The sequence below is a fragment of the Phyllostomus hastatus genome, unplaced genomic scaffold (genome assembly GCF_019186645.2).
Source record: "Phyllostomus hastatus isolate PE091 unplaced genomic scaffold, TTU_PhHast_1.1 phas_scaffold_28, whole genome shotgun sequence".
Classification (NCBI taxonomy): domain Eukaryota; kingdom Metazoa; phylum Chordata; class Mammalia; order Chiroptera; family Phyllostomidae; genus Phyllostomus; species Phyllostomus hastatus.
In genome coordinates this window covers 11,000,966-11,025,499 of record NW_025334022.1, presented here as the reverse complement: position 1 = coordinate 11,025,499, position 24,534 = coordinate 11,000,966, and the positions used below count along the sequence as shown (strand labels likewise).

Sequence of the window (24,534 nt, the reverse complement as noted above, 5' to 3'; positions counted from 1 at the left end):
CTTCACGGTTAAGGCTTGAAGCAAACCAATCGTCTTCCTCCTTTAGTGCGGACTCTGGCCAATGACTTTCGTTCTCTTAGGATCTTATCCCACCCCCCAAAAGCGCGACAGTCTTTGGGTCATATGTCTATAGGGCAGGGTGTTCACGTGGTCTATTTTTACGACCCAGAGTTCCCCTGAGCAGAGGTTTTTCTTTTTTTTTTTTTCCCTGCAGGGAGGCATTATGGGTTCCCCCCCAACCCCTCACTGGGAAAGGAAGTGTCTACGTGGCCTATAGAAACAGATGGGCGGAAATGAGCTAAATTTCCCGAGAATGGGGAAGTGCGAGGTCAAGTCGGAGGCCAGATCCTTGAACCACTTGCGCAACCCTTGGAGGAAAATAAAGTCGGAGTAGGAGTTTTGGTATGTGGGTGAGTGGCAGTGCCAGGTGCTTTGGGCGCGTGGAGGTGGGGCCAGTGTGGGTGTGCGCGTGCGAGCTTGCGTGGCTTTGGGGTTCGGGGATTTTGCGCCCGGGCGCGCGCACTAACCCTCAGGGCACAGGAGGTGGTGGGTGTGCGCAGGCGTGCGCCGCTGGTGTTGGGGGCGAGGGCGTGCGTTTGCTCGCTCGCTCGCTCTATGGGGAGTGTTCTGTGCTTTTATGTTTGGTATTTGTTCTAATGGAAAGGAAAATAAGCCAAGGTGATCATTTCAGAAATAAAGGGCCTTTGGTAGAAATATTTCCATCTCCTCTACTTAATTTAATTATAGACCCTGAGAATACAGTTTCTTCCCCGCGTTCGTACCCATGCCACAATGTTGTACAAAGCCATAGCCTCCCGATGGTTAAGAGCCAAAACCTCGCATGCACATATTAGCAATTCAAGGAGCAGCTTCTTTCCTGTTCCCTACTATCTTCCCCTTCTTTTCTACAGTGCTCCCCTCACCCCTTGGCCTTCCAGCAAAGTTGTGAGCACTTCTGGCACAAACAGAATTTTGTGCTGAGAATATCTATATATGACAGCCTTCCATTCCACTGTAGTCTTCGAATTCCTGAGGGCCTAAAGCTGGCCTACCTTTTTACCTTGATCTTCAAGCACAGTGTCCTTCACACAACTACGCACGCAGTTAATTTTCCAGAAAGTTCTGAGTGAAGTTTATACCTCTTAAGTCAGCCACCAGATGCCGCCAAATCCCAGCAAAGGATTGGCTGTTAGGTCCCTGGAATGATGGGATTTTTCTCCCCTCTTCTATTTGCCGAATTTTCCAATCTATAGGGAGATCTATATCTATATCTATCTATCTATATAAAATCTTTCATTGCTAGGGAAAATAAAATTAACTCTATAAATATGCATACCAGGCAGGGGACTATGCCCTAGATCCAAATGTTTGTCTTGGTTTCTTTCCTTCGTTAAAAAAAAGAACCCTACCTCCACACCTCTCTTCTTTCTTCCTTGCCATTTTTAGCGGGGCGGGGAAGTAGTGGTGGTGGTGGTGGTGGTGTGGTCAGAATTGATGAATGACCCCAGGCACTGATGCTAATGAAAATCTTAACCCTTTCTGTGCAGCTTTTCAAATGTTCATCACCGCCCCCCCAACAAAAAAAATGGAAAATACAGATGACTGGTCCCTAAAAGCAGATAAGAATTTGGATCCTGGTATTGAAAAGTGATTTTTTTCCTCTTAAAATTTTTATTAGATATATGTGTTTACACCCTATTTTCTGTAGTGATATTGCTAAACTTTATTATGTCTTTGGAATCAGGTACCAGATTTTAAACCCCATAGCACCATTTATAAGCTCTGACACCCTGGGCGACACCCTGGGCAAGTGATTTATGTTCTGTGATCCTTAGTTTTTTGCATGCTTTATGCATTTTAGGTGCTGTGTCATTTTGTTGTTACTCACAAAATTATCATTAGATGGGTACTAATAAATTAAAATTAAATGACAAAAGTTATATATTAGTTATCAATTACATATGCCTGCGTGTGTGAGTGTACAAACACACTGGGGAGGGGCATGGGAATTAGAGCAGTGGTACTTAAAGTGTGCTTTCCAGACACCTCAGTAACATCATTATCACTTTTCAGGAAGTTGTCAGATTTATATTCTTAGGCCCTACCTCAAAAGAAATTCTAGGGGTAAGGTTTGGGCATGCTATAACAAACTGTTCTGGTTATTCTAATGCACACTGGAGTTAAAACCACTGCTTTGGAGGGCAGAGATGCAATACTTTTTTTTTTTTACTCCACCAGAGGGTGCTACTGAATTTAAAGCAAAGTAAAAGATGTATGAGGTTTGTCCAGAAGGTATCCAGCCATGTTCTATGAAAAATACAGACATTTATTGAAGAAGATACCAGATACACTGTGCATAGGATAATGATGCCTCAGTCTCCTTCAAAGTAGGCACCTTGGGACCTCACACAGTTCTCCCAATCACTGTCAGCTGCCCCATCATATTTTCCTGAAACCCATCGATGGTCTGAAATCTCTTCCCTTTCAACGGTGATTTTAGTTTTGGGAAAAGCTAGAAGTCATAGGGCCCAAAATCTGGGCTGTAGGGAGACTGAGTAACCTGGGCAATTTGATGTTTTGCCAAAAAACTGCATGGCACATTATACATGAGCAGGCACATTTTCATGATGAAGCTGCCAATCACCAGTTTCCCATACCTGTGGCTTTCTGAATCATCCAAGTAGTTCCTGTGGAGGAATGTTCAAGCACAATGCAAAACTTGATGCAGATTCATTGCTCTATTCACTCAGTCATTTTGAATGTTATGGTCCTACAGTACATATGCTCACTCAACAGCATCTACTGCCCCTAGTGATTAGTACAGTAAAGTCATCATTGTTCATACAGGTGCATTCCAGTCCACTCTCCTTGGCTGCCAGGTTACATCAGTGTTGCACAAACCATCCTCTTTATATGACTAGACTTTTTCTGGACAGACTTTGCATATGCTTTATTGAGACATCCTGAATATTGTCAGTCCTGTCTGTACAGATTAAAAACTAATGTATAGAGGTGTCAAATTATTTTCTCAGTGCATACAAATATGGACACCAGGATATAAATTGTACCTACATCTAGAGTGCAAGTCCTTGACAGTACTCTGGTTCAGCAATAGTAGCTTATCATTCTGGGCCTCAAAATACATTGCAGATAGCTTGTTCCCTGATTTAGCTAATGTTGACTAGAATGTCAAGAAGAGGGCAGGAAAGCAAACTAAATAAATGGAAATATTTTGATGATTTCATTCCCTCCCTCATCTCCATTCTATATTGCTCTTTCTATCCTGCAGTTATATTTTGTTTAGTTTATATCTGAACCTCTTCTATGTGTGTGGGGATATTTAGAGTGGAGAGGAAACACAGTTTTTGGAAGCCTGTTTGTTACAGGCCACATTCTATATGGCTCCACACCCATTAATCCCAACAATGGGCCCGTAAATTAGCTGACAATTAATCATCATTTTGTACATGATGAAAATGGATTCTAGAGACTGTAATTATTTCTCTTTGGTCATATAACTTGTAAGTAGTGGAGCCTGGATAATTTCTGATATACCTGACAATACCACCCTGCTAAACTTTCTACTGCTTGGTTTTGAATCTAGTATAGTTGCTTACTGTTTATGTGACTTTCAGCAAGTTACTTTTAACTTTCCCAAGCCTTAGTCACTGTATACTAAGTGAGAATAATTATTCCTCCTTTATAGTCTCAGAGCTGCAGTATTCAATATGGTAGCCACTAGACATGTGCTTAATTAAATTTGAGTTAGTTAAAATTAAAAATTCAGTTCCTCAGTCGAACTAACCACATTTCAAGGGCTCAGCAGCTACTTATGGCTAGTATTAGTATTGTTGGGGGCCAAGGCAGGCCTCCCCAAGATATCCCACAATGACATATTGATTATTAAGAATTAAAATCACTTGAGAAGTGGGAGGAGCTCTCTGACTCTCCTCTGTCTCTCTAAAAGCAGGAAATTAATCTCCATGTGATGGGTGCCGTCCACCTGAGGAGTAAGAGACAACCTTATCACAAGAGTTATAAAATCCAGAGTCAAAAAAGCCTATATAAACAAACCTTGTGAAGGTTTTACTAATTTACTACCTATGCCCAAACCTTGCTTAAATTCCTTTCTAATGAGCACTAACTTTGTCGTGTCAATTGTTCACAAATTTATTGCTTCTTTATCTAAAAAAGTATAAAGGTGCCTAGTTTGATTGTTTTTTGAACATCATTTTATGATCTGAGCATCATAATGTGATTCTTCCATGTGCGTGTATTAAATTGTTTTTTCTCCTGTTAATCTAGTCTTGTGTCAGTTTTATTATTTTATTATTGGTCCAGCTATGAGAACTAAAGAAGGGTAAAAGTGGATAATTCTTCCCTTCCCCAATAATACTGTATTAGATACCAATAGATACAGAACACTCCTATGATTACAGAAAATTATAAGGGACAGTGCTGGTTTAGAATATGTAAGCTATATAAAAGGTCCAAAGCATACTGCATATTAATGGCAAGTACCCAAGAAAAGTGATTTCCTGTTCTTTCCTTTCATCATCAGAGCTAAGCATGTTCTCTTGTTTTATTATTGAGGGGATCAGGAGATGGAAGTAACTTACTCAATATACTGTAACAGGGGATGTGTCTGGCATTAGGACCCACACTGAGACCCACATCTGACTTTTGCTCCTATATTCTGTTTAGTAGACTCATCCTTATGCTCTACTGAGTGAGGTGTCAAGGCCAAGGGTGTTAATAATGTGAATTAACTTTGGAGTCAGGGTAGTAGCAGAAAAAGACATAAAAACTGAACATCTTCCATGTGCCAGGAAACACTGCTCAGCTCTTTACATCTATTGTCTTAGTGAATCCTCTGAAACCCAGAGGAGTTCAAAACTCCAAGTTGCCAGCTGGTAAATGTCAGAACAAAGATTCTAACTTTTCTCAGCCTCCAAAGCCCATGTTTTTCTCATTATGCCATGCTACCCTCACACATGTGAATACTCTTCTATCCCTTCCACTTACTGTGGGCTAAAGTTTCAGCACATTCCTGACTCTAAGTGGGTCCTCAGAAAATGGGAGTCACTGTTCTTTTGGAAATTACAGCAGAACCACCATCTTTACAATGTTTCAAATTGAAGGGAAAGATTGCTTAGGTCAACGTTAGTTTGGCTTCAAGGCCCAAAGTTAGACAAAGATTATGGCTCCAGCCTTCCCAGGACACCCAATGGCTCCAAGGTGCCTTTGTGCTGACAAGAAACATGTGCCACCTGGGGGAAGACAATTTGCAAAGTGTCCACTCAAATGGAACAATGAGAAAAATCCTTTTCTTTCTCAGGGATCTTACAGTTTCATCAGGAGAGGTGAAGAATGAATTTCAGCCTCCAGTTGTTCCCTCTCAGTTAGGTAACCTCATACAGGGTGCAACATGCCCTGCCCAACTGTGTCTGCCGATCTTGCTTATCTTGTGGCTAAGAGAGTCTTCCTAGGTCTGGTAAGTAGTAGTCAGCCTGTTCTGGAGGATGGAGAGAGACATTAGTGTCCTTCCATGGCTTCTGGGTATTAGATAAAACTGCTCCATTCTAAGGTCAATTTGATATTTTTTCATTTGGTTCTGACTAACGTATTGGATTTTTTTTCGAGAATATTTGGTTAATTTAAAAGTTAAGAAATCCTAACATTTCAAAGCTAAGCAAAATGCTATTTCTTTAATAACAGTGCTTTTATCTGTATTTATACATGCTTCATTCCATAAGGATTTCATAGGGCAAAAGATAGAAATACTCATGTGAAAGTTTTATATCCTTTTAGGAGTTTCTATTCTCTTCTAGGCCCTTTCTCCACCTGTAATCAACCCCTTTCCCACTCTTCTCCAACTGACCCACCTTCAAATAGGTTACTTCAAATCACTGGGAACCTTAATCTAATGAACGTAGACCTTGGGATGCCAGACTTGCACATAATCCCTTGGTTTCCCCTTCCTGAGTCAATAGTTTAGTATTCAGTTTACCAAATTTTGGTAAATTGTAATTTTGTCAGTCACAGACTTCACTTGGAATGATCATGTCAAATTACCTGTGTTACACATCAACCAACAGAAATGAGGATTGATTTCTACCAGTCTGTGCAGACTCCTGCAATCTGAACATTGCCTAAGAGGATGCCTTAAGCCAGTTCTCCACAGGTAACTTTTCTTATGCTTGTATACCCTGCACCCAAAGTCCCTATTTTACTGGAAGTGATAAAAAGCTATATCTTTTGAATATTTTAACTGTCATTATTCAAGAGGACAAACCAGGAGTACTTAAAGTGCTATATATTTGGTCTAAATTGTTGAAGCTTAATGATAAGTACTTGGAGAGTTCTTCCTATTTTGTGTATTTTTTGAAGGTTTCCACAATAAAATATTTAGAAAAGACAAACATATTTAAAAGTGCTTCATCTTTCCTGGGGAGGAGAATGCACATGGGTTTCTCTTTAGAAGAGCACTTACTAACGAAGGGGTTAGGTGGAATGTACACCTCTTTATTAGGGATGTACCATGGAAAAATCTGAGAAGGGAGGTGTTTTAGATTGAAAAAGTCTCTGTGCCCAAAATTCTGATAAGGTCTCTGAGAAGGGGAATTGCCTCCAGCCTATAGTCCCCCTTCACCAGACCCCTGTGGAAGCCTTGCTGTTTTCAACATAAGAAACATTCAAACCTGTAGAGAATTTCTGTGTTTATTTGAGCCAAACTAATGACAAGTGCCAGGAAGCAAAACCTCAACAAGTTGAGAAACTGTTCCAGAAGATGATAGTTTTGCAGTTTATTTTACACATTACAACCAAAGGAGCAAGGTGTAAGGGGATTACATGAAATCCATTGATGATAGATTAGGAAGGCAGGAGAAAGCCAAGGGAGGAGGTCATCTATGGGGCTGGATAAAAGTAAAATGGTAGACACATGCTTGTTTACATAGGTCAACAATTAATGTGATAACAATAACAATGAGGGTAATTTGTGGTCTCAGGTGCCTGTGCTTTTGAGGGATCTGGAAAAAGGGAAATCACTTTGTTACTGCCTTTGCAGGTATGTTATCCTAGATGCAAAAAAAAAAAAACCCCAAAAAAGCAACACACAACAATCTGGCTCAATTAAGGTAAAGACCTTTGTTAAGGAAAAATACTGCCCTAGGACATGACTACCCATCATGAACTGCTTTTAGTTAGAAAGTTTTTAATTTCATACCATACTATATGGTTACTTTCTGTCACAGTTTGTAAGGCCTGGCCTCCCCTGAGCTTGTTAGGTTAATAAGTGGCCCCTTTTCTTCCACACTGTAGTGAACCACTGATAGTGAAAGAGGTATATCATATTCCTTGGTAGTTGGGGGAGGTTGAAAACCATGGAAACAGGCCTCAATGAATTGGTGAAAACTGTGTTAGTCAGCAGGCAGAGAAATAGGCAAAGAAAACCTGGGGACAAGAAGAAGTTAATAGCGTAACAGGACTTCATTCTCACTCCAGGTGAGTGCTAGAGGGAGCAAACCTGCTGAGGAAGGAAGAGACCAGGAAAAAGAATGTGGCAAAGAGGCCCTCACTTGAGATCTCAAAAGATATTCTTTGAAGGCCTCAGAACCCATCTGATTTGCAGGTTTTAAAACAATAGAAAAGCCATTTTAAGGCAAAGATTGCACACACATGCGTGCACACCACAGTCCTCCATAAAGTACACATTGAAAACTGTCGTTTGATCCTTTTCTGTGATGTTTTTACTTTTTGACTGAGCAAATTGGCATGTTGATACACTGCTGAGAGTGAGAATATATGGTTGGAGAGGTGGAGCATTGCTGAGGGTGTGGGGAACTAGAAGGACATGTTCTTGCAGGGCCCTGAGGTTGAAGTAACATGGTTAGAAACTGGGAATAGAGAAGTGAGCCAGGACAGTTCCTAAAAGGTACAAAGCTGAGATTCACCCAGCAGCTCCCAGGCCAGAGTTGTGGGTAGGATGTCAGACCCAGGGGGATATAGCCAGCTTTCAATAGAGCTGGTCTGTGAAACTTGGCTGAGAGGACAGAGGAAGATTGATGTTTGCTTCAGAGTGAAGCTGTCAGCTGTGCTCACCACCTCACCATGGCCCCAGCTGTAAACAAAAGTCCTGGCCCTTCATGGCACTGTGGAGCAGTCCGGGCTGGTGTAAGTCTCCGAGGACAGATAGACCATTTTTTCATTCAAGCTGACAACCAGAAGATAGAAGAAACAATAGAAGGTGGTTGTGGTGGGAGGCATGCAGGATTGTAAGAGAGTGAGAAGCAGTGACCAGTGAGAAGGAGCTATTGACCTCAAGTCTTAAGACTTTGGGTGTAAGAAGTAGAATCTTTTAGGGAAAGCGACCCCTTTCCTTGTCAGCTTCACAGGTTATCGTGAATTACTAAAGGAGGCCTGCAGGGAATCTGGTGCCTCATTCATTCATTTATTCAATGAGTACCTTACTTATTAATCAGTGCCTGTCATTGTGCTGAGTACCCTGGTGATGCCAAAGTAATCGAAGATAGTTCATAAATTCAAGGAGCTTTTAATGGGTTTGGGTATATGTGTCCAGTTAAGTAACAACACTAAATAGTGTATCTTTAAATGCTAAATGACAAATATGAATTAGGAATCTAGAAACAAGAGAAACTGTATCTGGGTCTGATCAGAAAAGGCAGGATTTCAGAGGGCCTTAGAAAGGTAGACATGATTTGGTTAGGAGTTACGGCATTTGGCATTCTAGGTTGTCACTAAAGCATTAGTGAAAGTGAGAACTGCTTTGGCTAAAGCAAGTTACTGTGCCAGAGACTCTCTTCAACTTCTCACATACTCAAACTTCTCACTGTGGCTGACGCAGCCATCACTTGACTCAGTACCCTTGCTTACTACTGTGTTCCCCTAGTACGTATCACTTTCCCTCTTTTAAACCTCCACCCTTTCACTTAATGACCTGCTCTTGTCTCCCTACAATTTGTTTTCCACGCTGTACTAAGAATGTTCTTAGCACAATGCAAATATGTTATACCACTTCCCTCTTTAAAACTCTCTTATCCCTAATCCCTTCATTCTTTTTTTGCTTCCCTTTATATCCTTCCTGTTTACCTTCCTCTTATTTTTTGTTCAGGTCATATCTTAAATATTTCTGTTTCAGGGAACCCTTGCATAACATCTCCTCCCCCAACTTCTACCACAACTAAGCCAAGTCCCCCTCATATATTTTCATAATACTTCCACATTTTCTCCATTTTACTATTTTCTAATAACTTAGTCCAAATTTGTCTTCCTCACGAGAATATAAGCCCTATAAAGCAGCAGCTGTGTTTGCTCTTCACCATGTTACCCTTGTATTTAGCATAGTACTGGCATATTTTGGTACCTGAGATAAGGCAATATTGGTAGGTGAAAACCAGCCTGAAGAGACTGTTTTTACATCTGTGGGCAGAGAGGATCCTTTAAAAGTTTATGATTATGGGATGAAGAAATCGTTAGACAACACTGATATTTGGAGGGGGGGGGAACAATTCAGTCATAACACAGAGAACTCTAATCTCAGCTTATCTCAAATCCTAGCTTTCCAGTTATGTATGGACTCATGTTCTCTCCTTATCTATTCCTCTCGCCACTCCCCGCCGCCACAAAACACTCATTGATTTTCATAACCAGACAAATTTGACAGTATGGCCAAATGCACTTATTTCCACATATGCAGTTGTTCATTCAGCAGGCATTCATTACCCACCTCCCTCATTTCAAATGTGCTCCTATCCACAGATGAAGATCTTTTTTCCCTGCCTTAATGGAGTTCACAATTGGAAGAACCTCTCTTATTAATCATTCACTTGATGGCTTCACATTTCTGGTGAAAGGCTTTGCCTTATCTGGACTCAATTGGGGAGACTTTGCAAGGCACTAAGAGCCTGCAAATGATCTAGATCTCAGGAGTAGGTTCTCTGTAAAACTGGGAACTCAGTGAGACTCAGAGAATGGATGCTTGTGCTAATCCACTAGACTATTACTCTTCCATGAGGAAGCTAAATGACAGGGTGGAGATTGGAAGGGTGTTCAGGCAGTAGCCATTCCTTAACCTTATGAGCCTTGGCCTAATAAGGTAAATAGGCCTTCAAGGTTCATGCCAGAGTAAAGTAGAATGAAGGAGCTCCAGGAATGACAGGAGCCTAATCTAAATCTAAAAGGAATTAGATTTTCCAGTAAATTTTAAGAACTATCCTGCCCCCTGAGGGGAGGCTGAAACAAAAATGTGGCTCCAAGAAACCTTTCAAAGATAATCAGAGAGCACCCACCCTCATCCTTGGGTAGACATTAATGCCAGGGGATGGTTTCTTTTCATCTTAGATTCAGATCCCAGATGGGTAGGAAGATAGCAGTTGAGGATATCAGAGGCAGCACACCTCTGCCCCCTCCCCAAGGAAGGGTAAAGGGAAGGGTAAAGGGTAATGAGTACTGCAGTCCTAGCTGGTTATCTCTTTGTTAAGGGATAACATCAAACATGGTATCAGTAACACTTTGAAGGTATATTCATTAGTTTTGACCCCCTCTCTCCCCTGAATACTTTACCCTGAACATGAATCCACCACCAGGATATTAGGGAGAAAGATTACCTAATAGCAGATAAGAATGAGATTAATTTTTATGATTAATTGCTCCACTCTGTTAGGCAGCTTTGGGTTAGGAGGGTTCGTACACCTGGGGTTTGAAATCCTGAGAGATGGGACAGGAAGGGTTAACTCCCAAATCAGTAGAGTATATTGATAGTGTTAATGAGAAACCACATTGTGTCCTTCCTTAAAGGAACAACCTGAAGCTTAAGCCAATCAAATTGTGATAACAGCTTCTGTTTCTATTAGGAAAAGGCTAACAAAGTATAAGTCTAAGGGATTCACAAATAAATTCATAAAGGAACTCTGGAGAATTTGAATTTAGAGCTTGACATGACCATTTCACACTTGTAATATCATAACTGTTGCCAAGATTTGAGCTATCATCTTTTATGGGGACTGTGCATATCTAATATGGGCATCAGCCAACAGATTAATATGGCAAAGTTGGGGACTAAATGATCATCACAGGAATAGTTTTCTTAGCTACAGCCTTGAATTTGCCACAACCTTATGTCACAGAAGTCTCAGAAGTGAGCCTTTGTAGCTAATATTATGAGATACTATGGATGGTTTTTCACTTTCTATGTCATTCTTTCCCTTCACAGCTTCAACTAAGTTGTAAAAATAAGGGAGTTACACCTAGGGCCTGGGCTTTACCCAACTTTGTCCTCAGCTTCCACACATTGTCTGATTAGCAGAATAGATTAAAGTATCTGGGAAGGCCCTTCCAGCTCTGTTGAGCAAGGTTTCAGAACTGTAATTGTGACTGTGATTGTGATTGTGATTGTGATTGTAATCCATTGACCCAGTTGCCTTATGGAAATCCCATGAGAGATTAGTTTTGTAAAAGAGCCAATTGTTTGTTTCTCTGTGCAGTCAAAATAGTAAATGTTCTGCTGTGACCAAAGCTCCCAAGCAGTCTTGACCTTGTGATGTGAGGGATTTATAACAATGATTCTCACTGCCTGAAGTAGTTAAGGATTAGTGTTAAATTGTGGACTGAAAAGTCAGCAAGGCATTGTTAGGAACAGTAAGGGGAGGGATGCTAATAGGATTGAAGACTTATGTAGGTTGATAATTTGAAGAGGAACTTCAGATTCCTTTATCATGATAGCACTTCATTTTGGCCTATTCTCAAAAAACAAGGTCTTTCTATAGTATTATCCAAATAATATAGTTGTAATACTCATTGACCTAATAAATGGAGTACCTCTTAAAGTTGTAGATGATGCAGTATTTCTTCAAAATTTTAAAGCAGCAATAAACTCTCCCTTTGTTCCACCCCCACCCCAACCAAAATATTATGGTGAAGTAAACAAATCAGCTTAGAGTTATTCTGCCTGAAGAGTGTGTATAGTGTATGTGTATGTGTATGTCTCAGAGGTGGCTGCCTGTTCTAGGACTCATTGAGGCTGACTTTGAAAATCCCTTGCCCAGTAGATAAGGCATTGAACTGAGAAACAGGAGACTTGGGTTTTGGTTTTGCCACTGTCACTAACTCCTTGTGAGACTTGGATATGTCACTTGGCTCCCATGAACCTCATTGACTCATCTCCTGCATGGATACATGGTTATTTTACTTCTAAGATTTGCTTTGAGGATGACATATCACTTAAGTGCTTTGAAAAGGAAAAGATTACAAGGGTGCTTGTTACCTTCATATTATAGTCTCTCATAACGCAACCCTTGCAAAGTAAATATAGTTGGTGAGAACTAATGCTGTAATTGGGTGGTTAAATTTTTTGAAGAACTACAGTACTCGTCAATTAAAAAATTATGTAGCAAACACTAATTCATTTCATGCTATGAACTTGGTATGGGGAATTCAAAAGTAAATATATTATCATCCTTGACCTCAACTCATGTTTATGTGTTAGGGAAAGAGATGAAAGAACACTATATAATCTTACAAGTACACATACAGAGCTATGTACAGGACATGACTGGAGAACCCAAATTTATCTGGCTATTGGGGTGACAAGGATTTGAGAAAGACTCACAGAAAGTTTAATATCTGGTTAGAGTCTTGACAGATGAGTGGAGTGGAAACAGCCCGAGGAGGGCATTTAAAAGCTAGGGAACAGCATGTTGAAAGTCACTGAGCATTAGACAGGATGAGTTGTTGGGTTCAGGGATGTGTAGGTGGATTACTATCACCAAATGCAGTATGCATTGAGGGGAGCGATGAGAGAAGAAATTGGAGCCACTAGCAGGGGCCAGAGCAGAAAATGTCTTGGAGGTCAATTAAAGGAATGTGGACTTTTTCCTGAAGACAATATGGAGCTATTAAAGGATTTAAAGCAAGGAAGTATCAAAAATAAAGCAAGAAAGTGTCATAAATATAATTATGTTTTAGAAAGGCCAAATTGGCAATAGTAGGGAGGATAGGAAATGAAGCTGGAATCAAAAGCTGAACCCAGATGAGACCAGGGAGGATAGAGAAGGAGGGGCAGATTTCAAAAATATTTGAATGTAGACTCAATAGAATTTGGTGATTGATTTGATCTGAGGGCTGTGGAAGGAGTTGTCAAGGCTGGCTCCCAGTTTTCTGGCCTCGGTGACTGGGTGGGTAGAAGTGCTACTCATCAAGATTGGCAAGATTAGAGGGGGTGGGTGGAGGAGGAGGAGGTTTGAAGGAGGTGATTGTTACTTGCTTGGCTCTAGACATGCTGAGTTTGAGGTACTGTTACCGGAGAAACCCCCAGAAACTCGGTTTTTCTCACCAGTGCAGAAAAGAATTACAGATCAGCAAGTCTATTAGCATGCAAGTGCAAGCAGGGTTTATTGGTGATCTGTTCTCAGAGAATGAAGAGAAGAGAACGGGCCTAGTTGAGGTGGGATAGGGAATGAAAGGCATAGGTTCAGGGCAAAGCAGAATAAGGGCAGCAAAAGTAAGGACAGCCAAGGGCCATGGTGGCAAGTGTGCACATACATGGTCTGAGGCCAGGTGGCCAGAGAGACAGGAGTGCCAAGCCTGAGTCCTTTGTTCTGAAGACTTATATAGTTGGTGGACTGAGGTAAAGAAATTACATATTGATTGACAAGTAAAAGTGGTGCCAACTTTGGGGGTGTGGCATGTTTACCCAAAGGTGTTAATGGGCTTCTGCTTTGGGCACTGTGGGCCCTTTTCCATCTTTCAGGCCTTGGGACAAAAGCACAGTTTCAAAGGCTTTCTTTCCGTGATAGTGGAGACTGATACACACAATTTCAAGAACTGCCCTCCTCCCATGTTAGCATGGTGTTTCCTGTGATGTTGTGACATCTGGCAAGATTGTGGACTGCTGAGTCAGTGGATGAGACATGCCTCCTCCTTCTCCCTGCCTTGGTTTGCTATCTATCCTACCTAACAGTACTTGTAGGATATCCAGGTGGAAATGTTTAACAGAGAATTGGAAAATAGGACTAAAGCTGTGGAGGTTCTGAACTGAAGGTAAAAATTTGAGGATCATATCACAGCCATGGGAAGAGTTGAGAACACACCACACAGTAAGTGCACAAGGAAAGGCGAAAGCCAAAGGTGAAATCCTGGAGAATAAGAGCACCAAGAAACAATGGCCAGACGGGCAAGAGAAGAAACTGGAGAATAAAAACCAAGGGAGAACAGAATTTTAAAGAAGATATGGCAGATCTGACAAATGTTAAAGGAGATTATGAAAGGTTAGGACAGAAAAGTGTTGACTTGATAAAGCAATTAAGGCATTGTGAGGAACATGGGAAAAGCATTTTCAGGAGGGGGCTAGGGAGAAGGCAGAGAATAGATTACATTGTGTTGAGGAGTTAAATGGTAGTCAAGATGCAGAAATGTGTATTAAGATTATCTCTTTTAAGAAACTTGGTGATAAATGGAAGGAGAGCAATAAATCAATAGCTACAGAGAAATTCATGGTCAAATGGAGGGTGGTTTTTATTCTCATTTTGTGTGAGAGAGAACTTTCCCTCTTTCCCTGCCCTTTTCATTCCCAATCCTGTCTGTTCCTCCTGCTGCTTTCTCCCCTCCCCTCCTCTCCCTTCTCCCTCCCTCCCTCCCTCCCTCCCTTCCTTCCTTCCTTCCTTCCTTCCCCCTCCTCCTCCCTCCTCCTCTTTCTTCCTTCTTCTTCCTTCTCCTCCTCCTCCCCCTCCTCCTTCCCCTGCCCCTCCCCCTCCCCCCTCCTCCTCCTCCTTCTCCTTCTTCTTCTCTCTCTCTCTCTCTCTCACATGAGGCTCACAGAGATTAAGCAATATGTCATGGAATATGTCATGGTTACATAGTTTGTAAGCATGTTGTACACCAGCAGGTAGAATCCAGTCACTGGCAATGGAGACACTGAAAATATAAAAGTGTGAACTCAGCAAGATGAGACATACAAAATGGAAATTTGAAGTTCTAACCAGGCCCATGTGCAAGAAATTTGACAGATGTAGAAGAGATACTGTGATGACATGGTCTGGTCATATAATAGCTAATCTGAGTACTTACTGTACTAAGTACTTACAGTGTGCTAAGCACTGAGTTAAGCACTTTACCTACATATTCTCATTTAATTCCCACAACAATCTTATGAGGTAGGTACTGCTATCACCTTCACTTAACATATGTGAAAAAATAAATACAGAAAGGTTCAATGATTTGCTCAAGGTCACATGCTGTATTTTGCTGTGTATAATGTGCACCCATGTTTTTGGCCCAAACTTCCAGGAAAAAAATTTTTCATTTTAATTTTTTACTTCAATTTATTTATTTATTTATTCATATTTAGATAATTGTTTTTTGTACTATAAAGGGTATTATTTTGCATACAGATGTCATTGCTTTCTAGAGTTACACTTTTAATGCAAAGGCATAAATAAGAGTTAAAGACATTTATGTAGATATGGAATCAGTACCACCCATGTATATTGTGCATCTATATTTTCCCTCTAAAGTTTGGACAAAAAAGTGCACATCATACATGGCAAAATACAGTAGTTATTGTGTGCTAGATCCTTCAGAGCCTTCAAATGACCCTTTAGAGGAGGAAACAGGCTGAAGGAGGTAAAGTCATTTGTCCAATAACCCATATCCAGTGGGTGATAGGCAAATACAGGCTCCGTTTGGTACAGAAGCCACCCTCTTAATCACTACATTTTCATGAATAGAAACTATTAAAATAGAGAATATGTGCATATTTTTTCTAGATCCAGCTCTGTGAGGCAAAGCATTACCTGGGCTTAAGTGATAGTAAGAATTGCCCTTGTTTTAGGGAGTTGATAATGAGAGCATGTACTTTCTTGTTAATGCACCACCCAGTATAATGCAGCCAGGGCATTTGTAGAAAGCCACATGGTGAAAGCAGAGACTGAGAAAAACAGTACTCAAGTGGGATGACAATAGCTGAATTCTCATGTGTCTTTTTCAGGTGACTTCATGACAGCAGCCATACTTCATTCTTCTATTGAGAAAATGTTCTGTGAGTGAGAAAGCCCCTGATTCAGCTGTCCTTCCTCCCTGTGGTCTACGATTTTCTAAAATGCTGTTTTGATGTCTTCAGTCCAAGTTTGTAGACTTGTAAATGTTATACTATGTGTGAAGTATAATGGAGCAAGGACTGTGAGGCTGGAAAGAATGGCCTAATTGCCATCCTTTCAGGGATGATTGGCTCTCCCTGTGGAACAGGGAGAGGCAGATGATTGTACTGCCAAAAACCCCTCAACTTTATTTACTCTCTTGTCACTGCCAGAGTTTTCATTTGGTGATTGGTTTTTGAAATATAACTTGATACTAGTCTTCATATTTGGAATATGATTAATGCTTAATCAGATCATTATCATTCTTTGTTCAGCAATGTAATTTACTGTGTTTTGATGTCTTTTTAACTTTGGTTTTGTTATACCCAACGACCAGCCTGTGCATGTGTGTGCATGCTGTCTGATGTTATCAGTTTCCTCCCAAGTCCATTTTCCTGTGACCAATGGGTGAATGGAAAGAGAATAAATAGAAATATGGTATACAATAAACTATGTGAGAATCCATGCTTTTATTCTACATATACATATGCTATGTATCAGGAATTGTGTGGATTAAAAAGTTGTATAAGATGCAATCTCTGCTCTCAAAGGGTTGATTCTGCATTTCTTCCACTCAGCAAACAATTATACTACTTGGGTTCCTAATCCCTTGTTGGTTCTCATGCTTAGCTGTTTTTGTCTTTCATCAGCAGAGCAGCCTGGGAAGAACTTTAATCCCAACAAAGTGAATTTGAATTTAAGATTTTGACAACCAGAAATGATAAGATAATAATAATATTACAACACTGATAATAGCACATTGAAAATGGAGAGGCACATGGAGGCACATATAAAGATTCTCAGGAGGTGATATGTTCTGGATAAAGTTGAGATATTTGCATGGCTCAGTGGAAAGGAAAAAGAACTTCGGGAGTCAACATTTCAACTACAAGAGTATCAGTTCTTTGGTGATAGCTGAGGAAAGAGGCTTATTGTAGAAAGTAAAACAAATAAATTTTATTTCCTACCTTTCTTCCACACAGAAAACTCTGTTTGATTTGACTATGAATTCTAGGAGAGCCAGAAACCCTGCTAGTGGATTGAGGGATGAGAGGAAGACAAACAACTGCTTTTTCAAACAGAGCAAACTGAAGAAATGATAGAGGCACTGATAATCTCAACAGCTGAATAAATAAAGCCCTTTCTCTGGAAAAATATATGTATAAAGTATTTAATTGGCATTAAATATTAATAATGAATCAACAAAAACACTCAAAACACTTTATTTCTGTAGGAATTCTTTTCCTATTAGAAAATATACAGTTTTAAAACTCAAAATCACTTCATATGTGACTCAGGCAGAAAGAAGTGTGGGTCTCTGGAGGGACAAGTACTATAAGAATCAGGGTTAATGGAGTGACCTCCAAGTGGGTCTCCTATCACCTCATGCCAACTCATTGTGGTGAGAAGGGTCCAAGTTCAAGAACTTCATGATTAAATGAATTTACAGGTGACAGACATTTCCAGTGGGACCCAGTGTTCCTCCCCTCCCCAGTACATGTACAGGAAAGGTGAGGAAAATGAAAGCCAATTGTATCTGACTCTGACACCATATGTCTCCCTTCTAAACTCGGGTGCTCTGATAGGGAGGGAGAGTACCTGCCACATGGCATTGCCTCTGAGTAGCTTTGTGAACTCCTTTGGACTATTATGTTGGCTGGTACTTTGGCTTCTTTGGCTCCCAGCACCAGCTGATGCCCAGAGATGAGTCCCAGTTGGGAAGGCCCTATTGCTCAGTGCTGTAGTTGTCTCCAGGCCATTGTTCTTGAGACTTCCAACAGGGCAGTTTTGTGCAGTTGGCCCATCTGGACAAGATCTATAACAAGTAGAGCTCTGTGAAATAAGCTCATCTCCATAGTCCATCCCCCGCTACCCCCACTGTCGGGCTGCAGCAGCCTGACACCCCAGCCCTGACAGAGAGAATATCAAAGAGATACTCTCTGCTTCTTTCAAAAGGGTATTGCTTGTGGCTTCTCATTGATTGGCACTACCTGGGCAGAAGTTGGAAAACAGGGACTCTCTGCCCCTTAATTAAATCTCTTCCCTTAAGCCAACCCTTTAGTTTTGAATCTCCTTGGCACCAGAATCATTATTAATATGGTCAATAAGATTAACTTCTGGTCCAGCTACCCTGGTCAGCCCAGAATGTTCTTTTCAAAGTCAAGACATGAACAAGAGGGGTATCTCAGTGAATAGGAAAACCAGACAAGATCAATAGGAAAAAGGGATGAAAAAGCTGAGTTCTTGGTTTGAATATAGGATTTTCTCTAGTCACTAGATTTATTGACTTTAAATTTGGAACAGTTTTGAGGAAGATAGGAAGGGAGAAAGGAATGGGAGGGATCAAGAGAGGGGGGAATGGAGGGAGGGAGAAAGGAGGGTGGAGAAAGAGAGAGATTGGACTTACACAGTTATTCTAAGTCCAGGAAAAAAGTCAAGATGTTTAAAGGTCATTTGATCACCTCTTCCTTCCAGCTGTTAGCCATGCATTTGAATCTTCCCTTTTTCAGTTCCTCACAGTTGGGTCATTTCAAAGGACTCAGTGTACCAGGTCCCTGCTTCCCCATGTCCATGTGTTATGTTAGGCCTGAAATGGACTCTTCCACAGCCTCTATTCTGACATTTCTGGTGTCTTCAAATGACTGTTACACCTTCTCACTGTAGAAAGACAAATAAAACACAAGAAAGGTTAAATAATTCCAACTCATGGCTCTAACTTCTATTACTACCTTGAGGTGAATGTTTGTCCAGAGTAGGGGTCCCTTGTCTGCCTAGTTCTTCCCAGGTGCCTCAAAGCCCACTTTATCCTGCACAAGGTTGCATGATACAATTATTTGCTTACTAGAAAGAGGTGAAAGACAAAGTTGTAAATGAGGGATCCTGGGATATAGAGACTTTTGAGAAAAGGAAACCAAAGCCAACAAAAGACTCTCTGATGATAGTTTCTGTATTCTTCTCCTCCTGGGTCCTACTACCTTGGATTTCACTTTTCTTGAATATTTCATAGCATCATCAAGTTCCTTGAAGAGTAAGCATTTTTTTTTCTTTTTATATTCTCCAACAGGTAAACATACCCTGTCACCATGCTAGTTAGTTAGGTAATAAAACCCATTCTGAGACTAGGAAGTTCAGGTTGGTCTGAGAGGGTGGTCTTTCTAAGTTCAAAATTCCTGACCCTCTTCTGACAGTGTTGAGCCTCTTAGAAGACCTGAAGACCTCTGTTGGGTTGTATAGCAATGTCCTACTCCAATGCAGCCCATGACTATTTCAGCCTTGCTGAGAGGTGGGGAACCTGCCATCTTGCCTTCCTACCACAGTCAAGGAACCTGACTGGGTCACACAGGGCAGCACCTGTGGATGGGAAATACTCCTTATTTAAGCCTGTGGTAGGAGGGACAGAGGGCACTGTAAAGGCCAGGCTCTAGGTGGGAGGTGGCAGGGCGAAGAGTGGTGCAGATTAAGATGACAAATGCCAGAATCTAGTAGCAGTGGTCTGAATAGTCTCCATTGGAGAAATGGAAAACAGACTCCAGCAAGGGAAGAAGGCCATCCTGGCCCCTTGAACATAGTCAAACCTTACTCTCATTAGAAAAGGAATAGATAGCATGGAGAAAATCTGGATAAGGGTAGACAAACCATCTTGTGCAGCCACTATTGGCATTATGTAGTGTAGAACCACATAGTTTTGGGATCAGCTGATGAAGTTCTGAGTGGGAGATCAGGAAGGAACTATTTAATTTCCCAGTGAAATCTAATGGAGGGGGGAAGCCCACCCAGAAGGAAGTAAGAAGCCAACAGCTGAACTCTGTAGCTCCAACCTTATTCAGAGTACCTGGTGAATATCTTCTGACATAGCACTTTATAGACAATCCAGTAGAAGATGTTGAAGGTGAGGAAAGTGAAAGGGAAGACAAACCGAGAGATGGTGTTAATCCTCTTGACTTGGTCCACATAGAGTTCCCTTATGGCTTCTCTCTGCCTTTAGAAGAGGGGATGGTGGCTGGGGGCTGTAAATGCCAGAACTTTCCATTAGACCTTCATACCTTGCCTGCAGGCAGTGGCCTGGGCCATATCCACAAAAACAGAAGTGACTCTCTTGGATGATATCTTCCTCCTGGAATTACATGGAGGAAAAGGCAGAATTTGAAGTCATAGTTTTAAGGTAGAAGGATAGAGACCAGGCCACACAAATATCTCATAGGTGAGGCTATATAGATGAGGTGTCTGGGTACAAGTGCCTTTTGCATGCATTTTTATGGCCACAAAACTACTCATGAGTTACATGTATGCTAATTAGCTATATATGATATGTATGGTATATTACAATTCCATTTCCATTTGCAGATAAGCCCCAAACTGCTTTTTTAAAATGCAAAACATCACTTAGAGCTATCTAAAACCCAATGAAGTGCCAAACCATTCTTGGAGGAACATTTCAATGTCAAGTTATCTCTGACTGATAATAAATAGAATAAACAGAACAATGAAACCTTTAGAAAGGCACAGCTGAGGTCTTTAGACTTGATGAGCTTGAATTCAATGACTTTCAAGAGCTTCAGAATTAATTCTTTATGTACATGGTATCCTTTAAATAATTATTTTTCTTGACTCAAAGCTGAAAATTCCCAAAGTTTTAAATAATGGAGTGGATTATCCAAATTAGGGTAAAAATAATTACTCTATTGCAGATACCTGTGTTTTTCTGCAAATCAGCTGATTTCAACATAGGGGTCAGTATATCTAGGACAGGGGTGTCAAACTCATTTTCACCAGGGGCCACATCAGCCTCATGGTTGCCTTCAAAGAGCAAAAATAATTTTTGTCCCAAAATAATTTTAGGACTGTATAAATGTAACTATTTAACTGTTAAGGAGTTGAAATTACATTCGGCCCTTTGAAGGCAGCCGTGAGGCTGACGTGGGCCCCAGTGAAAAGAAGTTTGACACTCTTGATCTAGGGTAACATTTGTTACCCAATACACATTTCCTTTTATCTATGCTGCATGCATTGTGGAAGTAAATTTTATATAAGCACTAAGGAATGTAGTAGATTATGAAAAATTTATTTATTTAATTGTCAGCTGACAACTTTAAGTAGCTATAACACAGCTGAGAACCAGGAAGTAAGGACAGAAGTATAAAGTTGGTGGGGGGAGAGACCTTCTGAGTGATTAATAGAGTTTTATTCATATATAAGAGCCCTTTAGGTCACCACTCATATCCTATTTACTCAGTTTATATACAACTCAAACATGCCTAAATCTGTCTACTTCTAAAGGACACACAGCCTCACAACTTGGAAATTAGCAGAAGACAAGTAAATATATGCCAGAACCTAGAAATACTTCATTCAAAGATGATTACACTTTTTAAGAGTATTAATGTTTATAAGAATAAAACCTTCAGCTATCTAAGAAATCACCTGAAGTGAAATGCCCCCTTAAGAGATGATGCCAACTATCTTCTTGGTTTTCCCAGGAATAAAGAAGGCGTCCTGAGACTAGGGACTTTCAGTGCTGAAACAGAACAAGACATATGCACATTGAATGAATGTGACATAGATAAACATAAAATGTGAATAAAGTGGATTTTTATACGTGCTGTGCAGTTAGAAAAACATTATAGGATCTTTATAATGGGGCCTCTGCAGCTGTGGTAACACATTGTAAAGTGGCTTCACAGATAAGATGATCTGGTGGGTCCCAGTGCCCTATGATTATTACATCACTAGAAGGTCTAGCCTATCACCAGGCATCAGGGGAAGGCAAGCTCAGGCCAGAGATTCAATAACAGATCCTAACTCTTTTCCTGCTTCTACTGGGCTCATGGTAAAAATTTGGGAAAGAACATTGGTCTTGTTCACTGCTCTGTCCCGAGTGCCTGGCACAGGATCTGGCATCTAATAGACAACCAGTGGATATCAGTTGAATAAATGAATGGTCTCTTGCCCTGGCTGGTGCGGGTCAGTGTATTGAGTGCCAGTCTGCAAACCAAAAGGCCAATTTGATTCCCAGTCAGGGTACATGCCTAGGTTGCGGGCCAGGTCCCCAGTTAGGGGCATGTGAGAGGCAACCAATCAATGTATCTCTAGTACATTGATGTTTCCCTCCCTCTGTTTCTCCTTCCCTTCCACTCCCTCTCAAAAATAAATAAAATCTTTAAAAAAAAATAAATGGTCTGATGAGCCACATGCTTCAGAATATAGGACAGGGAATGGCTTTTTTACATGAAGCTAGTATTCTCTCAAGAGCTCAAACTGAAGAATCTGACTTTGGAACTGATTCTTCAGGAAAAACAGTAACTTGGCAGAAAAAACAATTACTTCTTGTCCCACTCTGGCACAATGTCCTGATGAAAGAGTGGTACCTTTGGCATAGGGAAGAATCTCTCTTAAGTCTGCCCAGCAGAGAGCTTTGCTCCTTGATTTTGCTAAATTTTGTGGAGGTAGTTGTATGTATGTAGGACAGAGGCAATTCACAATTGTAGTTGTTCTTTGACCCTCAGTTGTTGTAGTGGGGCAGCCTTAGCTGTCCGCTCAAAGTTATTTACATAACCTCAGTTACCAAAGTTCCTGGCTCATCTCACCTTTATTTTCAAATTCATTTCCACATTATTCCTACATGAGAGATTGTGCTGAACCCATTTTAGAAATGAAGAACCAGAGGCAAACAAAATATCTTCCAAGTAATTGAAAAATAAGCGGGTAAATAAAATGATTTTCTATTTTGCTTTCTAGTTCAGGTCCCTCAGATTTCCCATTCCCCACTGTTCATCTTGATCCCCTCAGCTAGAGGATACAAGCACAAAATATATTTGTTTGCAAAAAGCTCTGAAAGAGGAAGTTAAATACAACTGCTGTTTGTGCTCCTATAGGTCTAATTCTTTCCCTTTTATCCAATCACAATAAATCTAAAGATAATTATTTGGAAGTATTTCCCAGGCTGAAAAAATGCTATTTACACAGGAGAAAAAAATGTGGCTAATAGAGTAAGGTGCTTATGGCCTACATTTTTTTAATGCATTGTACCATTTGTAGTTGGGAGAGCAAAGAGGAGTGGCCTGAAATCTAAGGGGTCCTGGACTTGGGTATTAGATATTTAGGCCAAATTTTGAGGGTGGGTGTGTGTGTGTGTGTGTGTGTGTGTAAGGACAATGGAGATTTAAACACCATATTATGGCTTCCATGGTTGTTGAGATAGAACATTTTTGCTGTAGCTCTATATAAGGGAGGAAGTGTGGGGAACTAGAGAGGGAAGATATTCCAAAACCAAGCTGTGGAGGGAATGCACAGTGTGGGAGGTGAGGTGTGGAGATGGAAAGAGTGATAGGTATTAAATAATAGGTAATGAAATGAAGAGATTGGAGAATGGAGGAGGGTGCTAGGCAAGCAGCATTCTGGGGCCAAACCCCTGAGAGGCAGTATTTTGAAATTTCTTCCATTTCTCAAAGTATTCTATTGATAATGTCAAGGCTTTCTCTCTGCCCAGCTTGAAAGAGAGCCCTCACCAGTCAGCCTGCCAAGGTTGGTGAACTGGGTTTTGTGGTGCCATGTCCAGAGTTTGGTGCTAGGGCCCATTGAGGTTATAAAAACAAGAGAGACAGACCCTTCCCTGTGACACTTAGATGAGCTGTGAAGACAAATCATAAATATATGGGGGAAAAGGTAAACTACTTCAGAAAGTTACATGGAAGAAGACTACAATGCAGTGAAGACATGTAGTTGAGGAGAGTCTAGAGAAAAACAGTGTTAAGCCTGGATCCAGCTGAACAAGGGGCAGGCTCCTAGAACACTACTAACTTGCATTTGGCTAAGGGTTCCCTGAAAAGCATATGGATTATCTTCCCTCCCTTAAAAGGGCTCCTCCCAAACTAAAGACTGCTGCTTCTCCCACAGAGCCCAGAGACAGGTTTTTGAAATGGATTAACTCTGCATCAACTTTTCCAGCCTGCTCAGTGGCTTCCAAGATCCCTGCTACCACTCCACTGGGATAGCAATGGCTTTAGGAAACTCTAAGTGGGACATGGACTAATGATACTGGTTTGGATTTTCAGGTTTTATTTACATTAATAAGAAGCCCAGCTCACTTTCAGGCAGGATCCAGGAGCCTAAGCAGGGCCCAGGCTGCTGTTACAATTTTGTCATAATTCAGCATTGATTATGACAATCTCCATTATGAGATCAGGATCAAACTATATACAACAAGTGGGGACGGGTAGGCTGTGGGCAGTTGGGAGAGGGAAAGGTGCAGGGGAGGTGGTGGCGCTACTGGCAATTTGGAGTAGCTCTACATTAGCTGCTGCAGTCTTCTGTTGCTGGGACACCCACACAGTCAATTTAGCTGGCAAAAGGACTCTGGAACTGTTCATCAGCCTGCTCTTTTTTT

The 24,534-nt window shown here is 40.9% G+C and overlaps 1 long non-coding RNA gene across 4 annotated transcripts; it reads left to right on the top strand.

Moving 5' to 3' along the window:
- Nucleotides 1–118: 118 nt before the first annotated feature.
- LOC123804995 lies at nucleotides 119–16,597 on the top strand. 4 transcript variants are annotated; one of them, XR_006783266.1, is made up of 4 exons: nucleotides 119–402; nucleotides 5,339–5,494; nucleotides 6,046–6,184; nucleotides 16,004–16,597. It is a non-coding gene; the product is annotated as an uncharacterized LOC123804995 (long non-coding RNA). The 4 variants fall into 4 exon arrangements; XR_006783263.1 differs by having other exon boundaries at nucleotides 6,040–6,184; XR_006783265.1 differs by having other exon boundaries at nucleotides 119–410; nucleotides 6,040–6,184.
- The last annotated feature ends 7,937 nt before the right edge of the window (nucleotides 16,598–24,534 follow it).